Source organism: Talpa occidentalis, unplaced genomic scaffold, assembly GCF_014898055.3.
Source record: "Talpa occidentalis isolate TD23 unplaced genomic scaffold, MPIMG_talOcc4v2.1 talOcc4.1884, whole genome shotgun sequence".
In the NCBI taxonomy this organism is placed as follows: Eukaryota; Metazoa; Chordata; class Mammalia; order Eulipotyphla; family Talpidae; genus Talpa; species Talpa occidentalis.
Window position 1 is genome coordinate 1 of NW_023601945.1, and position 15826 is coordinate 15826.

Sequence of the window (15826 nt, forward strand, 5' to 3'; positions counted from 1 at the left end):
AATGGGGGGGAAAAAGCCTTTAAAAATATTAAATAGCTTTGACCTTTACAAAAAATAAAACCCCTCTTTAAGATGAAAATAAAGGCAATAATAACGTATGCCTTCTTTTCCCACCTAATGTTACAGGCATTCGTTAGAATCTCTGGCGTTAGAAATCTGAGTTCAATTTGAGTGGTGCAAATTTATGTTCTGGCATCTTCAAAGAATTTTCCATATTTCTTCGGAAATCTCTCTCCATAAATCATGGAAGCTCCTTCCTTCAAAGTGAAAACTTATACTCACCTCAGCTCTTTATTTGTTTGGAAATGATTCTACGAAAGACTCACTGGTTATAGAAATTGTCCCAATTTGACATTTTGTTGCAGTAGGAATGTGTGGTGTTGGAATTCATGTGATATGTATTCAAAATGTATTGCCTCCAAATAACTCAGTTTGTTGATATATTGAAAGCGGTTCATAATATCTCCTTTGATCTTTACAATGTAGTGTGAGGAAACTGAGGAACAAAAGACTTTAATGACTCCTTCAAGTCAGACAATTAGTATCCAAACAACAAGTAGGCCTGTCTCCTGTCTTCTAGTTTCATAGCTGTTTTTTTTAATTCCTCATGCAAAACCTGGAAAATGTGACCTCATAAATCAGAACTTTGCTGAAGATTCTGAGCATGTGTCACATGTAGTAAAATGAAACTTACTTTTCAACTAACTCAACTAAACTCGTTAACTCCACTTCAAGGTGAGAATTATTTCCATTTCACATTTGTCCAGCAAAGTTCAATGTCTTCCCATTAGATGGGCTGCTCTGTGAGGGCACTGTAACCAATGCCAAAGGGGGGCTCCCTGGTGGCACAAGAGGTTAAGTCTCAGCACTATCAAGCTTTTGCCACCCACTGCAGCATGAGTTCAATCCCTGGCCAGGGAGCTACCCAAATGGCACAGCAGACCTCTCCTGACTCGCCTACTGCTCCCCTCAGCAGTGTATTTCAGTAGATCCACCTGCTCTGCTCCCCACTCTCTTTGGTGGATCCTCTCACCTCGCCCCCCCTCCCCAGCTCTTGCATGCATAAATAAATAAAAATAATTTTTTTTTTTTAAAACGGCCAAAGGCTTAGATTGGTCTCAGACTCTAAGAAAGCGCACTCATGCACACGTGTGCGCGCGCGCACACACACACACACAAGACCTATCTAAACTCTTCTCTGAGACTTACTTTTACAGACACAGAGCAGGGAGACTTACTAACTAATTAGAACTGAGCGCCATAACTGGTTGGAGTTGGGAGACACAAACAGGTGAGGGGCCCACCATCAGAAACCCAAAACTTCAGCTATTTGAAGAAAAGCCTCTTCATACTCCTCCACGTATAAACTGCCATGTGACTAGCCAATAGCCAAGTTCATATTTCTTTGCCCCTAAACCTCTTTTCAGCCAATAAAATTAAACTCCTTTGTTCTCATCCCCATTCTCCAAAACCTTATTCCCTTTCTTAATGGGGGGGGTAGATTCGAGTTTATCCCCCATTCCTTTGGCAATTGATTTGCAATAATTCTTATTTATTTATTTATTTTTCTTTCCTCAAGCCTTGTTATGATCTGGTCTATGCATGCTGAGTAGCAAGCCCATTTGTTCAGTTACAGGAGGTTCCCTGTCAGTCTTATTTACCAAAGTAACCCTTCAATGCCTAGCATACGTAGACAGTCAATAAAAATATGTTAGTCAATAAATGAATGAATATCTAAAAGATGAACTCAGCCTGGGAATTCTTTGAGGAAAATAACTAGAACTGTTGTTTTTTTAAAATGTATTTTTCAACGCTGTATTTATGGCTACATTTCCATGTTTGAAAATAGAAATAAACTATTGCTTTTAGAAAATGAATGTCAAATTGAACAAAACCCTCTTTGCTGGTGGGAATATATTGATAACGGTCTTCTTCTTGTCAATGAAATAATAAGAAGCCTTGCACTGTAGCCCAGAGTCAGAAAGAAGTAAGAAGCTATATAGGGCCTCCCTAGTGGCGCAAGGAGTTAAGACGCAACATATGAAGCTATCTGCAGCCCCTGCAGCTCGGGTTTGCTCCCCAACCAGGGGAGCCCAGCAGACCTCTCCTGACTCCCCCGCTGCTCCCCTCAGCAATGTACTTCACACAATCTGCCTATTCTGTTTCCCACTCTGTCTCTGGTGAATCCTCTCACCCTGCCCCACCTCTGACCTGCACCCAGTTCTTGTATGCATAAATAAATAAATCCTTAAAAAAAAAAGAAAGAAGATATATAAATCTAGAAATATTTTCCCCTGCCCCCTTAGGATTGCTTGTGGCTAATCAAGGTCTCTTGTGGTTCCATACAAGAGCTGTTCTTTTTATTTATTTATTTATTTTTATTATTTTATTTTATTTTTTTAAGAGCTGTTCTTTTTAATTTGTCTTGATTTATCTAATATCTCTCGGAAATTAGCAAATCCTTAACTAACTAGTTTGTCTGATGAATTAATCCAAACTTTCAGAAGATTAGTGCTGTTATCATTTTTTTCTGCTCTTAGTGTGATCAACCATACTGGTTTGCTCAGGCAGGACTATTCTGATGTTAGCACTGAAAAGTCCTACATCCAAGCAAAACATCAAGCCCAAGAAAAGTAGGACAGTTGGTCACTCTAATTAGCCACAAGCCAGTAGGGTTTTTCACCCACAGAATGTATTTTTCAGCCCTGACATGTCAAAGGGGCCCCCTGTAGCAGCAGCAGTAGCAGGATTTTCTGAGAATCTGTAGGAAACAGGCAAATTTTCACAGGCTCCTGGTTCTACGGAATCCAAAACTATGAATGGACATCTACATTTTAACAAGGTCTCAGGAACTCTGATGCTTGATCAGAATCACTGAGCACAGTTTGATCAAAAAGGAACTGAAGAGATAAAGCCAAAAAGCAGAGCACTAAGATGATCCAGTCCTTCAACTTTCTTCAGTTGCTTTGAGTCCTCTAACTCTGGCTAAGCACTCCTCCAATTGAAGTGGTAAAGAGGGTGTGGGTGGGTGCCTCCTAATATACCCTGTGGCTTCAAAACTTGGAAGACCTGGTTTATAATGAGGCTGGCAGCATTGCTTTCAGTGGCAGTACAACTTGGGCATGATGGGAAGAACAAGGGAAAGAATGATTTCAATATACGCACGAGCAATAATATGCCATATATAGGTCCATGCACAGAAAGAAGATAATAGTAGTGCTTGAGAAAGTGTCTTTTGAAAAGATATGCTCACGATTTTCTCTCTGGTTTAAACTGCCAGATTCCCAGAACCACAACAGACACCTCTGGACCTAACACCCACTTCCACATTATCCAGTTATTCGAATTCCTGAAACATCAATGACTCCAATGTGAAGTAAGCAGGCATATTTTACTAGTCTCTTGGACACTTTAGATAGGATTCTTAGTTCCACAGATACCATAAACTCCTTTGGGAGATAAGTGGGAACAAAGGCACCGAATACTTTCTCCTTTTTGAAGATAAGGGAACTGACAGGTTAAGTGACTTCCTTGGATGACTTTTTTACAAGAGGCATCAGGGCCAAAGGAAGTTAGGATGCTGGACTTCTGTATACGACTGGGGCCTTTTGGCTGAGAGGCATTCATTTTTTTTTTTTAATAATAAATTTTATTTTTATATTCCCCATACAATTGCAGCCCCCCCATTCTGACCCCAATCTCTCCCCTCCCACCCCCGCCCCCTTAAAAGTGTCTCTGGTTCGTAGTTTTTTGTTGATTTTGATTTTCACTTTCTTATATTTATTCGTTTTCCTGGTCCCTTATTTAAGTTTTCTAGATTCCTGCTATGAGTGAGACCATCCGGTATTTTTCTTTTTCTTTTTGGCTTATTTCGCTGAGCATGATCTGAGAGGCATTCATTTTTAAAGACCTGAAATGGTGAACTTTTTAGAATGACTTGTCAGACTGATGGAGCGATGGCCCCCAGCCATGGGACTCTTACTCTGGATGGCTGTCAAGGTTAAAAGTTCTATTTCTAAGTCTCTCATCAGATTTTTTATTGTTGTTTTAAAAATTTACTAACATGGCTCCTAATTGGCTTGTTTGGCTTGGAGAGTGACATTCATGCACTGGTCCCTGGGTTATTAGACCATGGGGAAAATGTAACTTGTGATTGGTGCCAGTGAAGACCAGTATCTTTACTTAAATTTGTTATTTTTGTGATTTTTATTGAAGTAACATTGTTTTATAACAATATATAGGCTGCAGGTATTCAGCATTAGAGTTCGACATTTGTATGTGCTTTATTACGATCTCTAACAAAATCTAATTTCCATTCACCAACTTCTGACTCACCAAGGAACGATGCCCTAGGATCTCTTGATATGGCAGTGTATTTTTTTTAGGGCACTGAGTTGAACAAATTACTTTGCAAATCTACCCCCTTCCTATCTCCATTTTCTTGCCACGATGCTGCCCCATCAACTAATAATGAACAATACCTCCAAATTGAAATATACTAAAAATATTAATAGGAAATACATGGTGTGCTTACTTTGTGCCAGGATCTCTTCAAGTTCCTTACATATATTTATAAATCATTTACTCCTCACATTTGTCCTCTGAGGTAGGTACCCTTACTATTTCCATTTCGAAGATGAAGAAACTGAGCACAAGGAGCAAGATTACTTCCCAAGGACCACACAACTAGTATGCAACACAACTTGGGCCCAGGTAATATGATTCCGGACTTTGTGCTCTTGATTGCTTCCCCCAATTATCCTCTTTATCAAGGGTAAATTAAACTGAGTTTCCAATTTTAACTTCTCCCCTATAAATCTATCTACAACATATTATCACACTGACCATAGCAAACATTTCATTTGGATTCCACAGGACAGCTATAGATGTCGTAATCTACTAATAATTAGAATGTGAGCTGCCTGAGGTACTTTCTCCCACCCTTCCTTGAAGACCTCCATCTCACACATAGTCAAAGCTCACTTAGGGCTCCTTCATGCTGTATGAAAGTATTTGGAAAACGGCAAAGCACTCTGTAACATTTCTACAAAAGCACATGTATACTCATATCTCAGTACCAACCACAACTATCTTTGCTGTGTCCCTACTCTTTCCCTCTTTTCTATCTGTCTATATTTCATGCATGCTTTGCACAGACATTCCAAACCCACAGACTTTTGCCAATTTTTCCCAGTCTCCCCTTACAGCAGCCCTAGGAGGAAATACCCAGCCTGTAGTGCCTGGAAGTTTCCTCTGTCCTCTTTTCTCTCTTTTGTCACCAAGAAGAGTATTTTCCCATATTGCCAGGTTGGCCTGCACAATGTTTTAAAAAATAATTAAAACTTAAAGATGCTTTTCAATGATTTTGAAAAGTTAAGTTGGTTAAAAGTAGCACTATTGTTACATTGTTACATTAGTTGGCAATGATGTGAAAATTAATGCACACAGAACCTTCTCAGTACTAAAAAAGTGGCTCTTTTATTAACATGATTTTTCTTTAAGCTTATCTTCCAAATGGAATTCAGGCGTTTATAAAATTGGTTTTATTAAGACCCAAATCCAGCTTTTCTTGATTTTGTGATACTTTGTAAAAGGATCAAACCACTTGTGGAAGGGCTAGATTCTTTGCAAGGGTCTGGCATACTACAGTGAAAAATTAGCAGATGTACAATTGACTTCATGTTTGTGCTTGTTGTTTAAAATAATCATTCAGGGCCTCCCCAGTGGCACAGCGGTTGAGCGCTGGGTTGCGAAGCTGCCCGCAGCCTCCGCGGCGCCGGTTCGATCCCCGGCTGCTCCTCGGCCACCAGAGGAGGGTCCCACATGGCACGCAGACCTCTCTTGCCACCTGCTGCTCCCCTCAGCAGTGTACTTTGGTCCTTCTGCCTGTTCTGTTCCCCGCTCTGGCTCTGGTGAATTCTCTTACCCTCCCTCGCTTCTGACTGTACCCAGTGCATGTATAAACAAAACAAACAAACAAATAAATAAATAAATAAATAAAACATGCCTCTTAAAAAAAAATAATCATTCAATCAACCATCTCTTCCATAAATATTAGTGTTCTGAGTGAAAATTGAGGTTTTAGGTATCTAGATTCAGACTTTAATGGAACTGACCTAAGTGCTATGAAGCTGTGAGGAAAGAAAGATCTGAGGAGGATGGTGGGTGGTTCCATGGTCAGCTCTGGGCTGCCTACTCCAAGTCTCCAGAGGTGATTATGCTGCTATCGTGAGGCACATGGGGGAGCCACTGGACACAGCCAATAATTTGGGGGAGACGGAGGACAAACAGGTAGACCTGGAACTTTAAGACTTAAAAGTGTTGGACCGTGGAGACCAGAGTTTTAAAAACTGAAGTTGATATCCAGCAGCTCAGAGTCTTACCAGATATAATATTTTTTTAAAAAAGATTTATTTATTTATGCATACAAGAGCTGGGGTACAGGACAGAGATGTGGGGGGTGAGAGGATTCACCAGAGACAGAGTGGGGAACAGAACAGGCAGATCGACTGAAGTACACTGCTGAGGGGATTAACAAGCGAGATAGGAGAGGTCTGCTGTGCCACATGGGTTGCTCCCTGGCAGGCCGGGGGATCAAACTCGTGCTGCAGAGGCAGAGGACAGCTTTACAGGTTGCATCTTAACCACTTGCACCACCAGGGAGGCCCTTACCAGATATGATCTTAAGGCCTCCCCCCAGCTAGTTCTGATCCATGCAGACCCCGCATCTAATTTCTTCTGTTCTTCAAACTACACCCTGCCAATGCTCCCCTCCTTCACCCTAGTTTTGCAAGCCTACTGTGACAGCTCCTGCTCTTGGTCATCCCACTCAGATTTTCCCAGTCCTCTGTGCCTTTTTGCTCTGATTTTATCTTCAAGTTTGTTTATTTATGACAACAGCCTTCATCTGCATAACATTTATTTTGTGTGCTTACTTTGTAAGCACAAAGGTCTGTTTCTGTCACCCAGAGCTTTGTCCTGGGCAGCTGTGAAACAGATTGCAGGTCTCAGCTCCAGAGTTTGACCCAGTAAATCTGGGGTGGAGCCCGAGAATTTGCATTTCTAACAAGCACAGATGTTGCTGGTCTGAGTGTCGCACCTTGAGAGCCTCTGCTGGAGAGGTGTCTACAGCAGAATTTCCCATTTGGTGTCAAGACTGCATTCTGTGCCCTAGCTGTCTAACCCCTGAGCATCTGTGGTGGCAGAATAGGGCCTGAGGTGCCTGGAACTTGCTCCAGTTACTGCCTGAGGAGCGCCCAGCCCAATCTGTTACCCAAGGATGCCCTGGGCGCAGCACAGATCCTCTGTGGGCTCAGACCAGGGGGAGGCACTGCTCTCTGACACGCACAGCTCTGGAGGGAGGGGCAGGACTACAGGGACCGCCTCAGGAGTCTTCTCATGCCCAAAGACAGAGAGAATGAGATGGAAAGTCCTGACGGTTAAGGCTGTGGGACTAAACTAGTGAAAGTCTCTCTGGTATCATTGGGGGAAAACAGACCCCCTTCCTGGTAAGAAAGCAAAAAGTATTTGGTATTTAGGCACCATAATCCTAGGAGACAACTGAGAGCAAGATGGGGAGAAAACAGGACTCCTAGGCATCCCCCCCAACTCCACAGGCCTGCCTCTTTGCAAGGCCAGAAGGTTGCCAGGCTTTGTCCTTGGTGAACTGTGACAGAACCAGAGATTTATGACCCACATTTTAATAGTTTCTTGATTGGATGATTGGAGCGCCCTATATTTTTGTCTGCTCGCTAAGTAGTTTGGTGTCTGCATAAAGCCCAAATGCTGTAGCCAGACTCCCGGAGTCAATGGCTGCAAATATGAGGGGAGAGCTTAAGTAACTCGATTGACTTTCAGTTGTTGAGAGCATTGATTTTTTTTTTTAATTGCACTTATGGTTTATAAGACTAAAATAGCACTGGACAATAGAGCACAGGTTGCACTATTAGTTCTTTAGACAACTCTTGACATATTCTGCCCTCTAAAAGGGACAGTTAATACACCAGTTAATGTATTTGGAGCTTTTAGTTCAAGCCAAAGGTTTCCACTGACTTGACTGTAGGACAATGGATGCGTATGTGCTTCCCCCTGGGAGGTAACTAAGAGACCCTCATGTCTCTACAAAGGTTCTGGGAGAGATGCTCCGCCTAAATGAGATGTGTCTGGGGAGACCTGAGCTTTCTTTTGTTCTAAATGTGAGCTGTGATCTGCCAGCAATTTTTACCTTTCCCTAGGGATCTTTGCTCTTAGAACCTCCCACCAGGCCCTGGGGCTGGGCGTGGGACTAGAGGCATTTTGCAGGGACACTAATTATTCCTTGGGTGTGTATAGTGTGGTCTAGTTTTTAGTGTCATAGAGAACTGTAAACATATCCTAAGCTGCTCCAGTTTTTAGAAATGAAGACTTGAAGCCTAAGAAGTTCGAAAAATTATCCAAAATATCATAGCCAGTGAGAGACAAGGGCAATGATTATAATCTAGGATCCTTGCCAGGACACCAGGTCTATTTTTGGGTGGGGGAACCTAAGCTCCATGAGCTCCTTGGAGAGAAGTTCTTATGAGTTCATCCAAGTATGTTACTTAAAAATTTTTGTAAATCAGTAAGAGATTTGAACAGACAATTCACCAGAGAGCATATGCATTTGGTAAATAAACACACAGAAAGTTGTGTGGTGTGGTGAGACAAGGACACACCAAAGCAGAGAGCAGTCACAGCCTCTCGTTAGGCAGAAGACAGAAGGCCTTGGGGGGACACCCTCTTCCCCATCTTCCTCCCAATTTAGATACTAGATCAAGAAACCAGACCTCCTTGGTGGTGCAAGGGGTTAAGACACAACCTATGAAGCTGTCTGCAGCCTCTGCAACACGAGTTTGATCCCCGGCCAGGGAGCTACCCACATGGCGCGGCAGACCTCTCTTGACTCACCTGCTGCTCCCCTCAGCAGTGTATTTCAGTCAATCTGCCTGTTCTGTACCCCGCTCTGTCTCTGGTGAATCCTCTCACCCCCTGCACCTCTGGCCCATACCCCAGCTCTTGTATGCATAAATAAATAAATCTTATAAAAAAAAAAAAAGAAACCAGTGCTTGTGGAGTCAACATAAAATAGATTAGCCCTTTCATTGGCCTTAAGTAGTCAGGTTTTAGAAATGTTTGGGAAAGTGGTACCAGGGAGAACTAAATACTTACACAACTAAAATATAAAAAATATAAAGATCAAGTCAGAATGACCTGGCTCTTTGAGGTGACACTTAGCTAAAGTGCAGCCACATGCAACGGGTCTGTGGAAAAAAGGTTGTAAGGTTGGAGGGCCCTGGTTTGACACATTTATACAGGTCAGGGGACTGGCAGTTGTTACACAAACATACCCTACAGAAGAGTGGCAAGAATTCATTCTTGAAAGGTTTATAAGGCACGCATTCTGTGCCAGGGAAGGGTGTCTAGATGAGCAGCCTGCATTGCTCTGTTCTGTGAGTTCTCAGTCCAGCACAGAATAGAACATGGGGGCTGCAGGGGAGATGCAGAGTTAGAGTGGGCGCCCCTTATCAGCTCAGCCAGGTTTGAGGGTGATTAAGGCTGCTTCCTAAGGCAGAGCAGCCGCAAGCTTCAAAACTGAATGGCCTGAGGGGGATCAGAAATATCCTTATGGATACCTTTCTTCTCTACAAATAACATGCAGGTTTCTAAAGAAATTCACTTGGTTTAAATGGTCAGTAGATTTACCCCATGCTTAGCATCTACTACACTGCTTCAGGGATCCATTTGCACAATTAAATGTTCATATGCCTAGTCCGATATCTGAACATGAGTTTAAAGTCAACGGCAATATTTTTTTCTGACCTTGGAAGTGTGGTTTTAGGTATTGATGCCTTAAAGATCTTGCTTAAAGCAATCTACATCCCAAATCTCTTTAATAAGAAGCATTTGGCATTGATCAGTCACTAGCCTTGTGACAGGAACTGCATGTGCATTAGCTCATCGAATCCCCCCAACTACCCTATGAGTAGGTCCTATTATTAGCCCCAATTCATGGGTTAGTAACTGAAATGAAAAGAGTAAATGATTAGCCCAAGATGAACTAAGTGGATGGTAACTTAGTGTGGATTTGTAATTCCCAAGATGTGCTCTGAGTCCAAGCACCTTAATCAATACATTAAACTAGGTCTTTGTCTGAAATATTGTAAAATCCAAGGCGAATTTATTTTTCAGTCATTCTCAGAGAGTCGGGAGGGGCTTCTCAGACTTAGAAAAATGTATATTTTGAGGACATTATGCTTGCCACAATACTTATTATGTACTTTTACATTTTAAAATAACAATAATAAAGACTTCATATAATCTCAATTAAACGTGGATATGCATCCATAATGCCCGAGTGGGGGAGAAACCACCGATTGGCAGCAGTGAAGTGGGGGAGTTTCCTGTGTGTCCAGGGGGAGGGGTAACAGGATTCTTGAGAGAGCGAAGTGAGGCAATGCCCATAAAGTCCCTAGCATCATGCTTAACACCTAACTGTAACTGACCATTCAAAGACTTAGGGGGAAAGATAAACAATTTGACAAATTAAAGGTATTTTTATGAAGATAAACTGACATGGACAGGGTGAAATGAAAGCTCCCAATAACTAGATCAAATTTCAAAGAAAGTTGATGTCTACTGTGTGGCCTCTCCAGGGTCCCCTTAGACATCTGTCTGCTTTTGGGGGAGATTTCAGTGAAAATGGCTATGTTGCCAGGCCCTAAAATGTCCTTTCCTAGTCAATACCTGCAGCCCTCAGACAGGAGCCCTGGTGTGACTTTCCTTGAGACACAAATGACTTTCCTTGAGACACAATAAGCCTGGGTGTCCAAAGTGGCCATTTCAAATTTGTTGTTTTTTGGAACTCTCTAGTAACTACAGAAGGGTGGGGGGAGACTGGAGGGAAGGTTTGTCTTCCAGAGATCATTGGGAGGCTTTCTAAGAAGCAGGGCACACCTAAGGAATCTTGATCACTTCCTCTTGAGTGTTAATATATACTCTTAACATTTTAAAATAACAACAATAAAGACTTCATACAATCTCAATTAAGAGTGGATACTCATCTATAATGCCCAAGTGCTTATTTCCTCGCTGTCTCTCCCTTCAGATATTAGCCCTAAGACCCATCCAGCGGCTCCTGTGAAGGAGGCCAACCTGATCCCATTATTTCCTTTTTGCAACTCTGAGACCCACAGAGGTCTCCTTGCTTTTTCTCACAATCACACGAAAAGTGAGGAGTTGACCTAGAGGTTTAAGTGCTAGTGTCCCAATGTCTATTCCTGTACATTTTGTGTCACTGGCCTGGTTCCTCATCCTTGCCCTGTTCAACCTTGCTCTGCTCTTCTTTATCATTTTGCAGACAAAACCAGAAATCCATGTGAGATGGGCTGAACTGGGAAGGAAGTAGAAGTGACACAGGGTGAAACCACAACCTCATTCCCATAGAACAATGCTCGGCCACAGGACAGAGCCTGTCAAATCAAACTTGGCAGAAAAGGGGGCATGAATGCAGTTCCTGGAGACTCCTGCCTATTTCTCTAAAATCCTGCTGATACAGATCCTTTAGCCCCTCTTTAAGACTCCCCTTTGTAAGTCCTTGTTTCTCTGCAATTTGGGGAGATGGACTTTGAGACAGTAGTGATCCACGTCCTCATGTTACCAGCTCCTGATTAAACCTGATTTCCTCCCTCCAACTCTTGTCTCTCGAGTTATGGCTTTCGGGCAGTGAGGAGTCTGACCCAGGCTCTGGTGCTTAACACCTAACTATAACTGACCACTCAAAGACTTAGGGAGAAAGATAAACAATTTGACAAATTAAAGGTTTTTTAATGAAGATAAACGGACATGGACAGGGTGATGTTCCAAACTAGACCACTCACATCTCAATCAGGGATCTTCTGGGATTCATGCTTGGGAGAATTAGATATAGAACTAGACAGATCAGAGTTCAAATTCCAGCTCCACCTCTTCCTGGCTATGTGGTATGGGGCATTTTAAGATCCTGTTCAAGCTTTGGGTTCTCAAAATTCTCCCAGTTGCCACTACTCTTCCTCTACCTGTAAGTGACCATTAATGATCTTAATGGTTTGTTACTTACTTTCTCCAGAAAATCCTACAAAGTCATACAAGTCAAGAGGTTCAAATCTTCGTAATTTAAAAAAATTACTTTTTAAAAAAAGATATGTTTTTATTTATTTATGCATACAAGAACTGGGGTATAGGCCACAGGTGTAGGGGTGAAAGGATTCACCAGAGACAGAGTGGGGAGCAGAACAGGTGGATCTACTGAAATACACTGCTGAGGGGAGCAGCAGGCAAGACAGGAGAGGTCTGCTGCGCCATGTGGGTCAGCTCCCTGGGCAAGGATTGAACTTATGCCATCGTGGCTGGCAATAGCTTGATAGTGCTGAAACTTTAACCCCTGAGCCACCAGGGAGACCCTCTTCATGTCATTTTAAGAACACCCGTGAAAATGCCCAGGCTATGGAGGGTATGTCTGAAAAGCTGCCAAGTATCTGAAGGATGTCACCGAGAAGCAGTGTGTGCCATTCTGTCGTCACAATGGGGAACTGGGAGGTGTGGCTGGGCCAAGCAGTGGGGCTAGACTCAGGGTCGGTGACGCAAAAAGAATGCTGAATTTTTATAACACGTGCTTCAAAATGCAGAGAGTAATGCTGAAATATTTTTTTTTAAGATTTATTTTATTTATGCAGACAAGAACTGGGTGTGGGAGGTGAGAGGATTCACCAGAGACAGAGCAGGGAACAGAACAGTCAGATTGACTGAAATACACTGCTGAAGGGAGCAGCGGGCAAGACAGGAGAGGTCTGCTGTGCCATGTGGGTTGCTCCCTGGCTGGGGATCGAATGAACTCATGCTGTGTTGGCTGTGGACAGCTTCATAGGTTGCATCTTAACCCCTTGCGCCACCAGGGAGGCCCAGTAAAGCTGAAATTGAGTTTAGATGCACATGATCTGGTCATGGGAGCACATCTAGGTGAATGAAGTCCCCTAGATATGTCGCAGAATTTATAGAACTCATGGTTGGACTGACCCACACAAGAGCTCTCCCTGCCACACTGAGATGATCCTTATGGAAAAAGAGCTGTTTGTTCCTAAACCAGAAGAGGAAGTAACCCGGAAGAAAAAGATATCCCAGAAAAAGCTGAGAGAACAAAAATTTATGGCCTGGAATAAATTAAGGATAAAATAAATGCAAATAAAGTAAAAACAAAACACTTCAGTACTCATGTACATGCAAGGGCTAGATGAGATGGTTTGTTTAAAGGCTGAGGACATGGCCTGATGTGTACGTCCTCAAAAGATGTTAGCACTTCATACTTTGTCTTATGAGGAAATCAAAGAAATGCATTTGGGGACTTAGGAGGGCGGAACCTGCCGGGTTTTCAGGTCCACATCTAGGCAGGGAGGCTCTTCTTCCCTTACTTGGAAGCTTCATGGAACTGTTCCTTTTCAGAACCATCCCTGTGGAAAGTCATAGCTATGAGGTCCTATAAATATTTAGCAATAACACCTGGAGGAAAAAGATAAGCTCCTTGAAATATGTTTAAAAGCCAGTGGAGGTGGCATATTCACCAAGAAAAGGGAAACTGGCTGTTTAACAGCTCTGGGTCTTGCTGAGATTTCTGCATTGAAGGTAGTCATGGTCATCACACTGAAGAAGAATTAATTTGTAGGGAGAAGGTTTTACTCAGCGGCTCCATAGACAAAGGACTTTAATCCTTATTTACAGGCCCCAGGAAGGATGCCTGGCCCAGGGGTCAGAGTTGAGATTGTTAAAGGAAAAAAAAAAAATAATGACACTGGTTAAAGATAGTAAGACAGACTTTATTCAAGACCATGGTGATAGGCACAGGGGCCACAGCAAAGGGATTTTGTGGTGGGGGAAAGAAAGTGGGCTCAACTCCCAATACGGAACGGGCAAGTGGGAACTTAGAGGTAGGGACATGGTTGGGGGGTCACTGTGTAGAAAATTACAAGATGAAGCAGCTGGGGCAAAGGGCGTTCTGGGTAAACCCACTTAACAGGATACTTGCTGAAGAGAGGCTAGGGGCAGCAAACATCACCCAGGGATGGTGGGCGACCTGGAACATGAGCAGATATCAAGGGTGACCAGGTACTGGGTGGGGGTTTTGGTTAAACTGACTTAGCTGGGTGCTTGTTAAACTGGATTTTACAAGGAAGGCACAGATGGGTCTAAGAGAAGGCTTGGTCAGACAAAAAAAAAAAAAAAAAAAAAATCTTTGTCAAAGCTGGAACTTTAACATTTCCCAGCGGCAGTTAGTGGGCTCTCTGGATGCTTCTGGATGCCTCCAACCTTTGTAAAGGAAGTCATGACTCCGGAAAGAACTTAGGACAGCTTTACAAACACCCAGATTTGGGTGGGGGAGGAGAACCATGCCTCACAGGAAAGAGTCCTTGCAGGCCAGGAATCAAGGAAAGCCAGTAAAGAGAAAATCCATCCCTGGCATAAGTGGGCAGCTTGCATCTGACCACAGAAGTCTGGAACATCACTTGGATTTCCTCAAGGAGGCTAAAAGCACCTCCTGTCCATTATCTTCTTTGTTATGAAACCATCTAGGAGAAGAGGGGATTTGTCATCGGTCCCCACAGCCTTTATGGACATGGGGCTCTCCCCAGAGAGGTCAAGCGCCTGGGCTCCGGGCACCCGAAGGCACATCCTCCTCAGGAAGTGCTTCTTGCACGTCCTCAGCTGGGCTTTCCTCTAAGGAGAGGGACAGACGGTCACCCCCGACCTGGCTACTACCAATCACATTTATCATCAAAGACAGGAGTGATATGTTCTAGTTACAAGAATTAGACTTGGGAGAGCGCCAGAGTGGAAGCTCCCAGCATAACTCTTTACTGACCAGCCAGAAGTCAATAGTCAGGATCGATGTAAAGATCCTACCCTCTCCCTCCGCCTCCCCTCTTCCGGCCTAACTAGTCGGAGGAAGAAGTCTACAAAGCCTGATTATTTTTAGCTTGTGAGGCGAGGCTGATTCACCCCTCCCTCGCCCTTCCTTTGAAATTCTGAGTCCTCTTGGCTTTCTAGCCTCGCCAGGATGCTGACTTCTCCCGGAGCCGTCCTTGAGAACGGTTAGCCCAGAGCGGCCCCTTCGCCGGGAAGGGCGCGGTGCGGGCTGGAGCGCGGCGGCTCGGCTGACCTGCTGCGGCCGGGACCAAAGGACCCCGCGCTGGCGTTGAGGGCGCGCGGAACAAGTCCTTCTTCCCCGGGCAGTCTAGGCAGGAGCCCGCAGGACAGGAGAGGGAGGGAGCCGGGAGGGAGGACAGGACACTGGCGGGGACGGGAGGGGAGGGAGGTGAGGGGGGGGAGATCAAGAAAGGATTATTGAAAGAAATACAGAAATACCCTAAGATGAAACATGCTCCACACCACATTTTAGTTACTTAAAAAAGAAGGGAATGTGTCATTAAAAAAATTACTAAGATTTTTTTCAAACATATAACAAGTGCAGAGTACATTATGTGACTCATGAGTATGAACTCTTAAGGTCCCAATTTAACATTCAGGCCTTTTTTTTTTTTTTTTTTATAGAGGCATGTTTTATTTATCTATCTGTTCGTTTGTTTTGTTTATACATGCACTGGGCACAGTCAGAAGCGCGGGAGGGTGAGAGAATTCACCAGAGCAGAGCGGGGAGCAGAGCAGGCAGAAAGGACCGAAGTACGCTGCTGAGGGGAGCAGCGGGCGGCAGGAGAGGTCTGCGCGCCATGTGGGACCTCCTCCTCCTCCTCCTCCTCCTCCTCCTCCTCTCCTCCTCCTCCTC

General features: G+C 43.7%; 1 long non-coding RNA gene and 1 pseudogene across 2 annotated transcripts; both read left to right on the forward strand.

Annotated features, from left to right (window-relative positions):
* Positions 1 to 665: 665 nt before the first annotated feature.
* LOC129146214 (uncharacterized) lies at positions 666 to 4707 on the forward strand. Of its 2 annotated transcripts, none has more exons than XR_008552714.1 (3): positions 666 to 735; positions 3281 to 3376; positions 4607 to 4707. It is a non-coding gene; the product is annotated as an uncharacterized LOC129146214 (long non-coding RNA). The 2 variants fall into 2 exon arrangements; XR_008552715.1 differs by having other exon boundaries at positions 4611 to 4707.
* A 3369-nt stretch (positions 4708 to 8076) lies between these two features.
* On the forward strand, positions 8077 to 13200 carry LOC119250948 (60S ribosomal protein L17-like; annotated as a pseudogene).
* Positions 13201 to 15826: the final 2626 nt, after the last annotated feature.